The sequence below is a fragment of the Oreochromis aureus genome, linkage group 19 (genome assembly GCF_013358895.1).
Source record: "Oreochromis aureus strain Israel breed Guangdong linkage group 19, ZZ_aureus, whole genome shotgun sequence".
Lineage (NCBI taxonomy): Eukaryota > Metazoa > Chordata > Actinopteri > Cichliformes > Cichlidae > Oreochromis > Oreochromis aureus.
In genome coordinates, this window is record NC_052960.1 from 19972049 (window position 1) to 19977202 (window position 5154).

The following is a 5154-nucleotide window of genomic DNA, read 5'->3' on the forward strand; positions in this document are numbered from 1 at the left end:
TTACTAACTAAAGTACGTAAGCATTCCAGTAGTTTTAATTTGATAGCTGAGAGCAGTGAGCTGCAAACTATATAGGTATAGGGTTATGGCAGTTATTTCTCATTGAAAAAGTATATGCTGTACATCTGGATAACTCTTCTGGGTAGGCGCACCCCTGCACATAGTGATAGTAATGAAATCCAAACTGTTTTCAAGGCCCGGCTTCAAAATGTGGCTGGGGGGGGGGGGGCAATCAGTTGTAAGTGCATGCAGCCTTCAAAAAAACAAAAAAACACTGAAACTTTTAAACAGTGATCGTGCCACTTCCTCAGATATTTAGATGGGATTTTTCCCCCCTCTGACAACAGCCAGCAATATATAGGTTATTGGATTAAAGTCAACAACAGCTGTCAATCATCCAGCTGTTACACATCAGAAGGTTGTATTCAGAGTTGTGCCTTAGTTGCCTTATGTTTTTTCTTTTTCTTTTTGTCTGTCTGCCCTGTGATTTCACCTAACATGTGAAATGCCACAGGTGGCTGCGGGCTGTACGCCAAGCTATCAGCGGGATACCTTAGCTGGCAAGTTGAATGCTGTGATATTTACCTCAATTACCCAGCGTGCAACTGAGGCAAATTATATGCAGATCATCATCTGTAAATAAGAGATAGTGCTCTTCCCCTCGTGTAAATTAAGTAACAGCACATACAACCCTCAGAAGCTAACACAAGACACATTTGTCTCCCTGGTTTTTTAATAGTAAACTTGGCAGGTCTTTTTTCTTTTTAATCTTCTGGCAAATTGGACTGCCACAGCACAGTGCCACATATTGGACTGTGCTGCTAATTCCTCACTATTTCTGTCTCGAGTGATTAGTCACTAATTGTTGCTTCAATCAAACACCTGCATGTCTTACTTTAAGTCAGGTCCAGCCTTTGTTATCCAGGCCCAAGGTCAAACACCTCACACAGGACTCTCCTCTCACTTCTGAGTCATGCAATTTGAATTGTCAAACAAAACCATCCCACTTTTTTTGTGTGTGTGCGCGTGCATTTTTCTCCTTTAGCTTGCAGCCAGCTCTGTAGCACTACACAATTCAAAGCTGTATGCAGTGCAGTTTGAAGAGGATTATGATTATATCAGGCCTATTTACTATTTCATGTGGCTCTTGATGATACTTTGTACTCAGCCTACTCAGCTTATTACTTTCTCAATGAATAACAAATGAGTTGTCAAATAAAAGGCAAATAAACACAGGGCTAAAGAGAAGCCGATACAAATATTTCATTAGAACATATGTGGGGAAAAATAGGTTTGGAAAATCAAGCATTAAATTCAAACACTAAAGTGGGGGTATACTTTGCCTCTCTGAGCACCTCACGCCCCCCTTTTTTTTCTCTCTCGTCTGCTCTTACACGGGCACATGCGGCGTCGTGCCTACTCATCCAAACAAGAGGACAAATTACTTTAATTATGGAGTAATTGCAGAGTCTTGTGTTAATTAAATCTTTATCAGTTCAAGTAAGTGGATTGCTCCCACATGGAAACCATGCAGTGACGTGCCGCCTTGCTCTCTCCCTCCTCCCCCTTCTGCTCTGTCTAAATTTTCAGTCTAAGACCATCTTTTATTCACGGCCTCACCCGACTCTAACGTCTCCTCACCCCTGCGTCTCACACTGAAATGATTGGGATTAGCATGATTTGGGGAAAGGGTGGGAGGGTGGGAGGGGTGGGGTTGTTTTAGCAAGTCTGTCGGCAGCCAGCTGTTTCTTAAAAATACCATAACAAACATGATAGCACCGACACGAGGGAGTGTCCTCACGCTGGAAAATGAGATACAAGATTTATCTCAGGTTCCTGGTGTTTGACAAAATTGAATCCTCTCATTTTAATTGCTCTCGACTAGGTGTGCTGCTCCAGGCGATGAAAACAGGAGCTCTGTATGTTGTCCCTTGTTCTCCGCAGACTATTATGTTCCATTGTGCAAAATGCCGATTATGATTTGCTTTATCCTTGTCATCTATCTTATTTAGGATCATTTAAGTAGCCACATGTTACAAAGGAACAGCAGTCAGCCCTGTTATTATGTGTGTTTGAGTCCCCTGCTTGTTGTAATGAGAACTGGATCACAGAGGAGAATTAATCTCTCTGAAGACCTATTCTGTGGTTCAAGGCCTCGCTACATGTACATTTTACAGGGAACGGTCGTGTTTTTTCCACTTGCAAAAGAGCACAGCGTTAATGCTTGTTGTTTCTCGCAGCTTTGTCTTTTGACTAGTATTTGGACCAGGCTTTGTGGAGCAAAAGAGAGGCAGTTTTAAATGAAAGGACACAGTGAACCTACACAGAGACCTGATCTACAAATTCAAGAATGATTTAACTTTATTAACCAAATTTTTTAAAAACGCACAAAACATGAACAAACACATAAAACATAAAATTACCTCGTTACGATTCCAAATGATATTCCCAGAGTGATGTGACCAAACACGCGGTAACCTGTTTTTTTATTGGACAAAAAAGTGAGACTGTTTTTCATTGATGTGAAAAGTAGTTTGGCACTATGTACTGTGATTACATGTTATACACTTTTATGGTGATCAGTGTACACTGATATCCATGGGCTGATATATTAACAGCATGCATCTGAATGAAGACAAATAAGTCAGAAAAACCCAGAAACAACAACAAGAGATCCGCTCCCCTGGTTAATGTCTGTTGGTTCCAGGCTTCAGCCAATCGGCACAACATGCCAAGGATTCTTGACAACGTATTAAAAATTTGGATTTTATTTATGATTATGTTAATTTGTCCAATTGCATCTGAGACTTTGACAAAGGGGGAGGAGGTGGTAGGGCTGTGTATAAAACTGTTCCACCCCCTCAATTAAAGCTGAGAGTGCGCACATCAAATGCATCTTGATTGTTTTATTTCATATGCATTGCAGTGGCCCACAGAGCCAATGTTATGAAAAGTGCATCCTATCCAGTTATTTCTCACCCTGTCTGCATGCTGCCCATTGATTGTAAGCGAGAGAAGGTTGAGTAAACATGGCTGCTCTTTTTGCAAGTGCAAATACTGCAGAGTTTTAATCTTTCAGCATCAACACAATGTACATTTTGGCTCGTGGACACCGCCAATGTGCAGCTGTTTAGCAGCGAGAATGTTTATGAGTCGACGAATGGGTGTAATATTGCTGTGAAGCAGATTCAAAGGGGCTTAACTGGATTACACCTCATTTCAAGGATGCTTAAGGTAAGATTAAAACAGATATGTGGTAGGTTAAGTGAGGAAAATACAAAATCAAATAGATGGAATTGCAGTCAGCCACTTTCTCACGTGTGGCTGCTCTTTTTCTGTATGTAAGGGATTGAGTTAAAAAAAATCAGCAACAAAAATCTGAGACAAAATGCAAATTGTTCATGTAAAAAGGACTCGGCAAAGAAAGCATACGCACATTTTAAACAACAGTTTTGCTCCACTGGACCGTCACAATTCACCGTTAATGCCCTTTCTTATCTTATGCTACAAATCCCCAGAGCTGGAACATTAGAACTCTCTAATCACACACGCTGGCACACAGTGTGGGCACGCCACACAAACACACACACACGCATACAAAATCACACACCTCACATACAATCTGAAAAAGATAATGAATTTAATACTGCTGCTATTACAGTCAACTAATGTTTGTTAATAGCCTGCCGCCATATGGAACGAGGTCCTCAACCATGTGGGTAATTCCTCTCTTTGGACAAGCTGTCAATATAAAGGCCCTGCGTTTATTTTGTGAATGCATGGGATAGAAGGGGGGAGGGGGGTGGTCTTAATCCAGCTGGCTCTCTAATGATTCCTCTGTGCCCCGAATATGAGCTACATGGCTGCGAATATGTCTACAGTTGTGTTTTATCTCAAATATCAGAGCTAAAATGTGTCCATATTGGCGCTTCAATGAGCATTTGTGCATATGTTGTACAGTTTGGGTACAAGACTAGCTTTCTATGTGGTAGGGGGTAATGAAAGTGATGGTTTTAGAGAGAAGTCTTTATGACGTGCCTGATTACCCCTCACCCCCCGCCATCCACCACCACAAATTCATCCCATCTCCTCCCCACATCCCTCTTGCCAGCACTGCACCCCAGTGGATAACCAAGCTTGGATTAGCAGTGACATCACACTGAAGAGATGGCTGAGCCCCAGTATGAGGAAGGGTGAGTACTTTGGTTTGTGTGTCAGATGGGTGTGAGTGTTATGTGTGTGTTCAAGACTGATTAGACGGTGAGGGTGGTGGTGAGAGGGACGGGAGGATTAGAGAGCCATCTGAGAGTTGGTTAGGTGCTGACACCACTCCACCTCACCAAGGGCTCAATTTACTGAAGGATCAGAGTCATTTATGGTGGGCTGGGATTATTATCAGTTCAATAGGGCAATTTCTTTATTACAGTCACCTCTCAACCTGTGAAATATGGACACTTGTGATACATTTACAAATTCGTGTATCTTGTTTCTGGCATAATCTAGTGCTTTACTGTGCACGTAATTGTGCATTTGAAGCAGGTACTGTAACAGCTTTAATATAATAATGTTTTAATCCAGTAATAATGCCATTTTCACTGTAAGGCTTAAAACAACCCCTCCAAATGAGAGAAGGCAGGCTATGTTTGAGTTGAGATACTCAGCAGGCCCTCTCAACTAAAGCTCTTGAAATGCACTGAGAAATCATATGCATTAGAAAATGCATATTTGCATGTTGGTCCTTCAAAATGGTGCCTGGCAATGAATAGTAATCACAAACTAGTCCCTTTAAGTAGCTGGTTTGAGCCTTTAGACTTCAACACATACTTTTCCTTGGCATATGTAGTTTCAGTTTACAAATTAGTCAGATTTAGAGTTATTTCAATTTCTGTACATTTTAGCACACAATATTATACTTGGAAGAAAACCTGAAAACTTGGGTATGTTTTAAAATTAATGAGTAAAGCGCAAAAAGGAAAGGCTTTCATTGTTTACACTAATTTTGACAGAAAAATAAACGTAACGCGTAAAGATGCAGACCCAACCCCTCCCCGTTCAGCTCTATAAATACAAGTGAGGAAAGAAGACTGATGCACACTCCTGAATGACATTGAGTGAACCAGGAAGTAGTCATAATCATCATCAACACGTCCGAGA